Consider the following 14,669-nt stretch of genomic DNA (forward strand, 5'->3'; position numbering starts at 1 on the left):
CTATAAACATGGAAATATCTACACCACCATCTGTATAAACATGCAAATATCTACAGAGTCATCTGTATAAACATGGAAATATCTACACCACCATATCTATAAACATGGAAATATCTACAGTGCCATCTGTATACCCGTGGAAATACCTACCCAGCCATCTGTGTAACCACGGAAATATCTACTCCGCTATCTCTATAAACATGGAAATACGTACGACGCTATCTCTATAACTATGGAAATAGCTACACTGCAATCTCTATAAACATGGAAATATCTACAACGCCATCACTATAAACATGGAAATATCTACATCGCTTTCTGTATTAACATGGAAATAGCTCCACCGCTATTAGTATAAACATTAAAATATCTACACCGCTATCTGTATAAACATGGAAATATGTACAACGCTATCTGTATAAACATGGAAATATCTACACCGCAATCTGTATAAACATGGAAATATCTACACAGCTATCTCTATAAACATGGAAATAGCTACCCTGCTATCTGTATAAACATAGAAATAGCGACACCGTTATCTGTATAAACATGGAAATATCTACACCGCCCTCTGTAAAAACATCAAGATATCTACACAGTCATCTGTATAAACTTGGAAATATCTACACCTCCATCTGTATAAACATGGAAATATCTACACTGTCATCTGTATACACATGGAAATATCTCCACAGCCATCTGAAGAAACATGGAAATATGTACACCGCTATCTGTATAAACATGGAAATAACTACACCGCTATCTTTATAAACTTGGAAATATCTACACCGCCTTCTGTATAAACATGGAAATATCTACACCGCTATCTGTATAAACATGGAAATACCAACACCGTTATCTGTATAAACATTGAAATATCTACACCGCTATCTGTATAAAGATGGAAATATCTACAACGCTATCTCTCTAAACATGGAAATATCTACACACCTATCTGTGTAAACATGGAAATATCTACACCGCTATCTGTATAAACATGGAAATATCTACACCGCTATCTTTATAAACATGGAAATACCAAAACGGCTATCTGTATAAACATGGAAATATCTACAACGCTATCTGTATAAATACGGAAATATCCTCACCACTATCACTATAAACCTGGAAATACCTACAACGCTATCTGTATAACTACGGAAATATCCTCACCACTATCTCTATAGACATGGAAATACCTACACCGCCATATCTATACACATGGAAATACCTACACCGCCATCTCTATACACATGGAAATATCTACACCACTATCTCTATAAACATAGAAATATCTACATTGCAATCTCTATAAACATGGAAATATCTACACCGCCATCTCTATAAACATGGAAATATCTACATCGCTATCTGTATAAATATGGAAATATCTCCACCGCTATCAGTATAAACATGGAAATATCTACACCGATATCTGTATAAACATGGAAATATCTACACCGCTATCTGTATAAACATGGAAATATCTACAACGCTATCTGTGTAAACATGGAAGTATCTACACAGATATCTGTGTAAACTTGCAAATATCTACACAGCTATCTGTGTAAAGATCGAAATGTCTACAGCGCAATCTGTGCAAAGATGGAAATATCTACACCGCTATCTCTGTAAACATGGAAATATCTACACCGCTATCTGTATCAACATGGAAATATCTACTTCGCTATCTTTATAAACATGGAAATATCTACACTGTTATCTCTATAAACATGGAAATATCTACACCACCATCTGTATAAACATGCAAATATCTACAGAGTCATCTGTATAAACATGGAAATATCTACACCACCATATCTATAAACATGGAAATATCTACAGTGCCATCTGTATACCCGTGGAAATACCTACCCAGCCATCTGTGTAACCACGGAAATATCTACTCCGCTATCTCTATAAACATGGAAATACGTACAACGCTATCTCTATAAATATGGAAATATCTACCCTGCAATCTCTATAAACATGGAAATATCTACACCGCCATCACTATAAACATGGAAATATCTACATCGCTATCTGTATTAACATGGAAATAGCTCCACCGCTATCAGTATAAACACTGAAATATCTACACCGCTATCTGTATGAACATGGAAATATGTACAACGCTATCTGTATAAACATGGAAATATCTACACGGCTATCTGTATAAACATGGAAATATCTACACAGCTATCTCTATAAACATGGAAATACCTACACTGCTATCTTTATAAACATAGAAATAGCGACACCGTTATCTGTATAAACATGGAAATATCTACACCGCCCTCTGTAAAAACATGAAGATATCTACACAGTCATCTTTATAAACTTGGAAATATCTACACCTCCATCTGTATAAACATGGAAATATCTACACTGCCATCTGTATACACATGGAAATATCTACACAGCCATCTGAAGAAACATGGAAATATGTACACCGCTATCTGTATAAACATGGAAATAACTACACCGCTATCTTTATAAACTTGGAAATATCTACACCGCCTTCTGTATAAACATGGAAATATCTACACCGCTATCTGTATAAACATGGAAATACCAACACCGTTATCTGTATAAACATTGAAATATCTACACCGCTATCTGTATAAACATGGAAATATCTACAACGCTATCTGTGTAAACATGGAAATATCTACACACCTATCTGTGTAAACATGGAAATATCTACACCGCTATCTGTATAAACATGGAAATATCTACACCGCTATCTTTATAAACATGGAAATACCAAAACGGCTATCTGTATAAACATGGAAATATCTGCAACGCTATCTGTATAAATACGGAAATATCCTCACCACTATCACTATAAACCTGGAAATACCTACAACGCTATCTGTATAACTACGGAAATATCCTCACCACTATCTCTATAAACATGGAAATACCTACACCGCCATATCTATACACATGGAAATACCTACACCGCCATCTCTATAGACATGGAAATATCTACACCACTATCTCTATAAACATAGAAATATCTACATTGCAATCTCTATAAACATGGAAATATCTACACCGCCATCTCTATAAACATGGAAATATCTACATCGCTATCTGTATAAATATGGAAATATCTCCACCGCTATCAGTATAAACATGGAAATATCTACACCGATATCTGTATAAACATGGAAATATCTACACCGCTATCTGTATAAACATGGAAATATCTACAACGCTATCTGTGTAAACATGGAAGTATCTACACAGATATCTGTGTAAACTTGCAAATATCTACACAGCTATCTGTGTAAAGATCAAAATGTCTACAGCGCAATCTGTGCAAAGATGGAAATATCTACACCGCTATCTCTGTAAACATGGAAATATCTACACCGCTATCTGTATCAACATGGAAATATCTACTTCGCTATCTTTATAAACATGGAAATATCTACACTGTTATCTCTATAAACATGGAAATATCTAAACCACCATCTGTATAAACATGCAAATATCTACAGAGTCATCTGTATAAACATGGAAATATCTACACCACCATATCAATAAACATGGAAATATCTACAGTGCCATCTGTATACCCGTGGAAATACCTACCCAGCCATCTGTGTAACCACGGAAATATCCACTCCGCTATCTCTATAAACATGGAAATACGTACGACGCTATCTCTATAAATATGGAAATAGCTACACTGCAATCTCTATAAACATGGAAATAACTACACCGCCATCACTATAAACATGGAAATATCTATATCGCTATCTGTATTAACATGGAAATAGCTCCACCGCTATCAGTATAAACATTGAAATATCTACACCGCTATCTGTATAAACATGGAAATATCTACCCTGCTATCTGTATAAACATAGAAATAGCGACACCGTTATCTGTATAAACATGGAAATATCTACACCGCCCTCTGTAAAAACATCAAGATATCTACACAGTCATCTGTATAAACTTGGAAATATCTACACCTCCATCTGTATAAACATGGAAATATCTACACTGCCATCTGTATACACATGGAAATATCTACACAGCCATCTGAAGAAACATGGAAGTATGTACACCGCTATCTGTATAAACATGGAAATAACTACACCGCTATCTTTATAAACTTGGAAATATCTACACCGCCTTCTGTATAAACATGGAAATATCTACACCGCTATCTGTATAAACATGGAAATACCAACACCGTTATCTGTATAAACATTGAAATATCTATACCGCTATCTGTATAAAGATGGAAATATCTACAACGCTATCTGTGTAAACATGGAAATATCTACACACCTATCTGTGTAAACATGGAAATATCTACACCGCTATCTGTATAAACATGGAAATATCTACACCGCTATCTTTATAAACATGGAAATACCAAAACGGCTATCTGTATAAACATGGAAATATCTACGACGCTATCTGTATAAATACGGAAATATCCTCACCACTATCACTATAAACCTGGAAATACCTACAACGCTATCTGTATAACTACGGAAATATCCTCACCACTATCTCTATAAACATGGAAATACCTACACCGCCATATCTATACACATGGAAATACCTACACCGCCATCTCTATACACATGGAAATATCTACACCACTATCTCTATAAACATAGAAATATCTACATTGCAATCTCTATAAACATGGAAATATCTACACCGCCATCTCTATAAACATGGAAATATCTACATCGCTATCTGTATAAATATGGAAATATCTCCACCGCTATCAGTATAAACATGGAAATATCTACACCGATATCTGTATAAATATGGAAATATCTACACCGCTATCTGTATAAACATGGAAATATCTACAACGCTATCTGTGTAAACATGGAAGTATCTACACAGATATCTGTGTAAACTTGCAAATATCTACACAGCTATCTGTGTAAAGATCGAAAGGTCTACAGCGCAATCTGTGCAAAGATGGAAATATCTACACCGCTATCTCTGTAAACATGGAAATATCTACACCGCTATCTGTATCAACATGGAAATATCTACTTCGCTATCTTTATAAACATGGAAATATCTACACTGTTATCTCTATAAACATGGAAATATCTACACCACCATCTGTATAAACATGCAAATATCTACAGAGTCATCTGTATAAACATGGAAATATCTACACCACCATATCTATAAACATGGAAATATCTACAGTGCCATCTGTATACCCGTGGAAATACCTACCCAGCCATCTGTGTAACCACGGAAATATCTACTCCGCTATCTCTATAAACATGGAAATACGTACGACGCTATCTCTATAACTATGGAAATAGCTACACTGCAATCTCTATAAACATGGAAATATCTACAACGCCATCACTATAAACATGGAAATATCTACATCGCTTTCTGTATTAACATGGAAATAGCTCCACCGCTATTAGTATAAACATTAAAATATCTACACCGCTATCTGTATAAACATGGAAATATGTACAATGCTATCTGTATAAACATGGAAATATCTACACCGCAATCTGTATAAACATGGAAATATCTACACAGCTATCTCTATAAACATGGAAATAGCTACCCTGCTATCTGTATAAACATAGAAATAGCGACACCGTTATCTGTATAAACATGGAAATATCTACACCGCCCTCTGTAAAAACATCAAGATATCTACACAGTCATCTGTATAAACTTGGAAATATCTACACCTCCATCTGTATAAACATGGAAATATCTACACTGCCATCTGTATACACATGGAAATATCTCCACAGCCATCTGAAGAAACATGGAAATATGTACACCGCTATCTGTATAAACATGGAAATAACTACACCGCTATCTTTATAAACTTGGAAATATCTACACCGCCTTCTGTATAAACATGGAAATATCTACACCGCTATCTGTATAAACATGGAAATACCAACACCGTTATCTGTATAAACATTGAAATATCTACACCGCTATCTGTATAAAGATGGAAATATCTACAACGCTATCTCTCTAAACATGGAAATATCTACACACCTATCTGTGTAAACATGGAAATATCTACACCGCTATCTGTATACACATGGAAATATCTACACCGCTATCTTTATAAACATGGAAATACCAAAACGGCTATCTGTATAAACATGGAAATATCTACAACGCTATCTGTATAAATACGGAAATATCCTCACCACTATCACTATAAACCTGGAAATACCTACAACGCTATCTGTATAACTACGGAAATATCCTCACCACTATCTCTATAAACATGGAAATACCTACACCGCCATATCTATACACATGGAAATACCTACACCGCCATCTCTATACACATGGAAATATCTACACCACTATCTCTATAAACATAGAAATATCTACATTGCAATCTCTATAAACATGGAAATATCTACACCGCCATCTCTATAAACATGGAAATATCTACATCGCTATCTGTATAAATATGGAAATATCTCCACCGCTATCAGTATAAACATGGAAATATCTACACCGATATCTGTATAAACATGGAAATATCTACACCGCTATCTGTATAAACATGGAAATATCTACAACGCTATCTGTGTAAACATGGAAGTATCTACACAGATATCTGTGTAAACTTGCAAATATCTACACAGCTATCTGTGTAAAGATCGAAATGTCTACAGCGCAATCTGTGCAAAGATGGAAATATCTACACCGCTATCTCTGTAAACATGGAAATATCTACACCGCTATCTGTATCAACATGGAAATATCTACTTCGCTATCTTTATAAACATGGAAATATCTACACTGTTATATCTATAAACATGGAAATATCTACACCACCATCTGTATAAACATGCAAATATCTACAGAGTCATCTGTATAAACATGGAAATATCTACACCACCATATCTATAAACATGGAAATATCTACAGTGCCATCTGTATACCCGTGGAAATACCTACCCAGCCATCTGTGTAACCACGGAAATATCTACTCCGCTATCTCTATAAACATGGAAATACGTACAACGCTATCTCTATAAATATGGAAATATCTACACTGCAATCTCTATAAACATGGAAATATCTACACCGCCATCACTATAAACATGGAAATATCTACATCGCTATCTGTATTAACATGGAAATAGCTCCACCGCTATCAGTATAAACACTGAAATATCTACACCGCTATCTGTATTAACATGGAAATATGTACAACGCTATCTGTATAAACATGGAAATATCTACACCGCTATCTGTATAAACATGGAAATATCTACACAGCTATCTCTATAAACATGGAAATAGCTACACTGCTATCTGTATAAACATAGAAATAGCGACACCGTTATCTGTATAAACATGGAAATATCTACACCGCCCTCTGTAAAAACATGAAGATATCTACACAGTCATCTGTATAAACTTGGAAATATCTACACCTCCATCTGTATAAACATGGAAATATCTACACTGCCATCTGTATACACATGGAAATATCTACACAGCCATCTGAAGAAACATGGAAATATGTACACCGCTATCTGTATAAACATGGAAATAACTACACCGCTATCTTTATAAACTTGGAAATATCTACACCGCCTTCTGTATAAACATGGAAATATCTACACCGCTATCTGTATAAACATGGAAATACCAACACCGTTATCTGTATAAACATTGAAATATCTACACCGCTATCTGTATAAACATGGAAATATCTACAACGCTATCTGTGTAAACATGGAAATATCTACACACCTATCTGTGTAAACATGGAAATATCTACACCGCTATCTGTATAAACATGGAAATATCTACACCGCTATCTTTATAAACATGGAAATACCAAAACGGCTATCTGTATAAACATGGAAATATCTACAACGCTATCTGTATAAATACGGAAATATCCTCACCACTATCACTATAAACCTGGAAATACCTACAACGCTATCTGTATAACTACGGAAATATCCTCACCACTATCTCTATAAACATGGAAATACCTACACCGCCATAGCTATACACATGGAAATACCTACACCGCCATCTCTATACACATGGAAATATCTACACCACTATCTCTATAAACATAGAAATATCTACATTGCAATCTCTATAAACATGGAAATATCTACACCGCCATCTCTATAAACATGGAAATATCTACATCGCTATCTGTATAAATATGGAAATATCTCCACCGCTATCAGTATAAACATGGAAATATCTACACCGATATCTGTATAAACATGGAAATATCTACACCGCTATCTGTATAAACATGGAAATATCTACAACGCTATCTGTGTAAACATGGAAGTATCTACACAGATATCTGTGTAAACTTGCAAATATCTACACAGCTATCTGTGTAAAGATCGAAATGTCTACAGCGCAATCTGTGCAAAGATGGAAATATCTACACCGCTATCTCTGTAAACATGGAAATATCTACACCGCTATCTGTATCAACATGGAAATATCTACTTCGCTATCTTTATAAACATGGAAATATCTACACTGTTATCTCTATAAACATGGAAATATCTACACCACCATCTGTATAAACATGCAAATATCTACAGAGTCATCTGTATAAACATGGAAATATCTACACCACCATATCTATAAACATGGAAATATCTACAGTGCCATCTGTATACCCGTGGAAATACCTACCCAGCCATCTGTGTAACCACGGAAATATCTACTCCGCTATCTCTATAAACATGGAAATACGTACAACGCTATCTCTATAAATATGGAAATATCTACCCTGCAATCTCTATAAACATGGAAATATCTACACCGCCATCACTATAAACATGGAAATATCTACATCGCTATCTGTATTAACATGGAAATAGCTCCACCGCTATCAGTATAAACACTGAAATATCTACACCGCTATCTGTATGAACATGGAAATATGTACAACGCTATCTGTATAAACATGGAAATATCTACACAGCTATCTCTATAAACATGGAAATACCTACACTGCTATCTTTATAAACATAGAAATAGCGACACCGTTATCTGTATAAACATGGAAATATCTACACCGCCCTCTGTAAAAACATGAAGATATCTACACAGTCATCTGTATAAACTTGGAAATATCTACACCTCCATCTGTATAAACATGGAAATATCTACACTGCCATCTGTATACACATGGAAATATCTACACAGCCATCTGAAGAAACATGGAAATATGTACACCGCTATCTGTATAAACATGGAAATAACTACACCGCTATCTTTATAAACTTGGAAATATCTACACCGCCTTCTGTATAAACATGGAAATATCTACACCGCTATCTGTATAAACATGGAAATACCAACACCGTTATCTGTATAAACATTGAAATATCTACACCGCTATCTGTATAAACATGGAAATATCTACAACGCTATCTGTGTAAACATGGAAATATCTACACACCTATCTGTGTAAACATGGAAATATCTACACCGCTATCTGTATAAACATGGAAATATCTACACCGCTATCTTTATAAACATGGAAATACCAAAACGGCTATCTGTATAAACATGGAAATATCTGCAACGCTATCTGTATAAATACGGAAATATCCTCACCACTATCACTATAAACCTGGAAATACCTACAACGCTATCTGTATAACTACGGAAATATCCTCACCACTATCTCTATAAACATGGAAATACCTACACCGCCATATCTATACACATGGAAATACCTACACCGCCATCTCAATACACATGGAAATATCTACACCACTATCTCTATAAACATAGAAATATCTACATTGCAATCTCTATAAACATGGAAATATCTACACCGCCATCTCTATAAACATGGAAATATCTACATCGCTATCTGTATAAATATGGAAATATCTCCACCGCTATCAGTATAAACATGGAAATATCTACACCGATATCTGTATAAACATGGAAATATCTACACCGCTATCTGTATAAACATGGAAATATCTACAACGCTATCTGTGTAAACATGGAAGTATCTACACAGATATCTGTGTAAACTTGCAAATATCTACACAGCTATCTGTGTAAAGATCAAAATGTCTACAGCGCAATCTGTGCAAAGATGGAAATATCTACACCGCTATCTCTGTAAACATGGAAATATCTACACCGCTATCTGTATCAACATGGAAATATCTACTTCGCTATCTTTATAAACATGGAAATATCTACACTGTTATCTCTATAAACATGGAAATATCTAAACCACCATCTGTATAAACATGCAAATATCTACAGAGTCATCTGTATAAACATGGAAATATCTACACCACCATATCTATAAACATGGAAATATCTACAGTGCCATCTGTATACCCGTGGAAATACCTACCCAGCCATCTGTGTAACCACGGAAATATCCACTCCGCTATCTCTATAAACATGGAAATACGTACGACGCTATCTCTATAAATATGGAAATAGCTACACTGCAATCTCTATAAACATGGAAATAACTACACCGCCATCACTATAAACATGGAAATATCTATATCGCTATCTGTATTAACATGGAAATAGCTCCACCGCTATCAGTATAAACATTGAAATATCTACACCGCTATCTGTATAAACATGGAAATATCTACCCTGCTATCTGTATAAACATAGAAATAGCGACACCGTTATCTGTATAAACATGGAAATATCTACACCGCCCTCTGTAAAAACATCAAGATATCTACACAGTCATCTGTATAAACTTGGAAATATCTACACCTCCATCTGTATAAACATGGAAATATCTACACTGCCATCTGTATACACATGGAAATATCTACACAGCCATCTGAAGAAACATGGAAGTATGTACACCGCTATCTGTATAAACATGGAAATAACTACACCGCTATCTTTATAAACTTGGAAATATCTACACCGCCTTCTGTATAAACATGGAAATATCTACACCGCTATCTGTATAAACATGGAAATACCAACACCGTTATCTGCATAAACATTGAAATATCTATACCGCTATCTGTATAAAGATGGAAATATCTACAACGCTATCTGTGTAAACATGGAAATATCTACACACCTATCTGTGTAAACATGGAAATATCTACACCGCTATCTGTATAAACATGGAAATATCTACACCGCTATCTTTATAAACATGGAAATACCAAAACGGCTATCTGTATAAACATGGAAATATCTACGACGCTATCTGTATAAATACGGAAATATCCTCACCACTATCACTATAAACCTGGAAATACCTACAACGCTATCTGTATAACTACGGAAATATCCTCACCACTATCTCTATAAACATGGAAATACCTACACCGCCATATCTATACACATGGAAATACATACACCGCCATCTCTATACACATGGAAATATCTACACCACTATCTCTATAAACATAGAAATATCTACATTGCAATCTCTATAAACATGGAAATATCTACACCGCCATCTCTATAAACATGGAAATATCTACATCGCTATCTGTATAAATATGGAAATATCTCCACCGCTATCAGTATAAACATGGAAATATCTACACCGATATCTGTATAAACATGGAAATATCTACACCGCTATCTGTATAAACATGGAAATATCTACAACGCTATCTGTGTAAACATGGAAGTATCTACACAGATATCTGTGTAAACTTGCACATATCTACACAGCTATCTCTGTAAAGATCGAAAGGTCTACAGCGCAATCTGTGCAAAGATGGAAATATCTACACCGCTATCTCTGTAAACATGGAAATATCTACACCGCTATCTGTATCAACATGGAAATATCTACTTCGCTATCTTTATAAACATGGAAATATCTACACTGTTATATCTATAAACATGGAAATATCTACACAACCATCTGTATAAACATGCAAATATCTACAGAGTCATCTGTATAAACATGGAAATATCTACACCACCATATCTATAAACATGGAAATATCTACAGTGCCATCTGTATACCCGTGGAAATACCTACCCAGCCATCTGTGTAACCACGGAAATATCTACTCCGCTATCTCTATAAACATGGAAATACGTACGACGCTATCTCTATAACTATGGAAATAGCTACACTGCAATCTCTATAAACATGGAAATATCTACAACGCCATCACTATAAACATGGAAATATCTACATCGCTTTCTGTATTAACATGGAAATAGCTCCACCGCTATCAGTATAAACATTAAAATATCTACACCGCTATCTGTATAAACATGGAAATATGTACAACGCTATCTGTATAAACATGGAAATATCTACACCGCAATCTGTATAAACATGGAAATATCTACACAGCTATCTCTATAAACATGGAAATAGCTACCCTGCTATCTGTATAAACATAGAAATAGCGACACCGTTATCTGTATAAACATGGAAATATCTACACCGCCCTCTGTAAAAACATCAAGATATCTACACAGTCATCTGTATAAACTTGGAAATATCTACACCTCCATCTGTATAAACATGGAAATATCTACACTGCCATCTGTATACACATGGAAATATCTCCACAGCCATCTGAAGAAACATGGAAGTATGTACACCGCTATCTGTATAAACATGGAAATAACTACACCGCTATCTTTATAAACTTGGAAATATCTACACCGCCTTCTGTATAAACATGGAAATATCTACACCGCTATCTGTATAAACATGGAAATACCAACCCCGTTATCTGTATAAACATTGAAATATCTACACCGCTATCTGTATAAAGATGGAAATATCTACAACGCTATCTGTCTAAACATGGAAATATCTACACACTTATCTGTGTAAACATGGAAATATCTACACCGCTATCTGTATAAACATAGAAATATCTACACCGCTATCTTTATAAACATGGAAATACCAAAACGGCTATCTGTATAAACATGGAAATATCTACAACGCTATCTGTATAAATACGGAAATATCCTCACCACTATCACTATAAACCTGGAAATACCTACAACGCTATCTGTATAACTACGGAAATATCCTCACCACTATCTCTATAAACATGGAAATACCTACACCGCCATATCTATACACATGGAAATACCTACACCGCCATCTCTATACACATGGAAATATCTACACCACTATCTCTATAAACATAGAAATATCTACATTGCAATCTCTATAAACATGGAAATATCTACACCGCCATCTCTATAAACATGGAAATATCTACATCGCTATCTGTATAAATATGGAAATATCTCCACCGCTATCAGTATAAACATGGAAATATCTACACCGATATCTGTATAAACATGGAAATATCTACACCGCTATCTGTATAAACATGGAAATATCTACAACGCTATCTGTGTAAACATGGAAGTATCTACACAGATATCTGTGTAAACTTGCAAATATCTACACAGCTATCTGTGTAAAGATCGAAATGTCTACAGCGCAATCTGTGCAAAGATGGAAATATCTACACCGCTATCTCTGTAAACATGGAAATATCTACACCGCTATCTGTATCAACATGGAAATATCTACTTCGCTATCTTTATAAACATGGAAATATCTACACTGTTATATCTATAAACATGGAAATATCTACACCACCATCTGTATAAACATGCAAATATCTACAGAGTCATCTGTATAAACATGGAAATATCTACACCACCATATCTATAAACATGGAAATATCTACAGTGCCATCTGTATACCCGTGGAAATACCTACCCAGCCATCTGTGTAACCACGGAAATATCTACTCCGCTATCTCTATAAACATGGAAATACGTACGACGCTATCTCTATAACTATGGAAATAGCTACACTGCAATCTCTATAAACATGGAAATATCTACAACGCCATCACTATAAACATGGAAATATCTACATCGCTTTCTGTATTAACATGGAAATAGCTCCACCGCTATCAGTATAAACATTAAAATATCTACACCGCTATCTGTATAAACATGGAAATATGTACAACGCTATCTGTATAAACATGGAAATATCTACACCGCAATCTGTATAAACATGGAAATATCTACACAGCTATCTCTATAAACATGGAAATAGCTACCCTGCTATCTGTATAAACATAGAAATAGCGACACCGTTATCTGTATAAACATGGAAATATCTACACCGCCCTCTGTAAAAACATCAAGATATCTACACAGTCATCTGTATAAACTTGGAAATATCAACACCTCCATCTGTATAAACATGGAAATATCTACACTGCCATCTGTATACACATGGAAATATCTCCACAGGCATCTGAAGAAACATGGAAGTATGTACACCGCTATCTGTATAAACATGGAAATAACTACACCGCTATCTTTATAAACTTGGAAATATCTACACCGCCTTCTGTATAAACATGGAAATATCTACACCGCTATCTGTATAAACATGGAAATACCAACACCGTTATCTGTATAAACATTGAAATATCTACACCGCTATCTGTATAAAGATGGAAATATCTACAACGCTATCTGTCTAAACATGGAAATATCTACACACTTATCTGTGTAAACATGGAAATATCTACACCGCTATCTGTATAAACATAGAAATATCAACACCGCTATCTTTATAAACATGGAAATACCAAAACGGCTATCTGTATAAACATGGA

The sequence above is a fragment of the Pan troglodytes genome, chromosome 12 (genome assembly GCF_028858775.2).
Source record: "Pan troglodytes isolate AG18354 chromosome 12, NHGRI_mPanTro3-v2.0_pri, whole genome shotgun sequence".
In the NCBI taxonomy this organism is placed as follows: Eukaryota; Metazoa; Chordata; class Mammalia; order Primates; family Hominidae; genus Pan; species Pan troglodytes.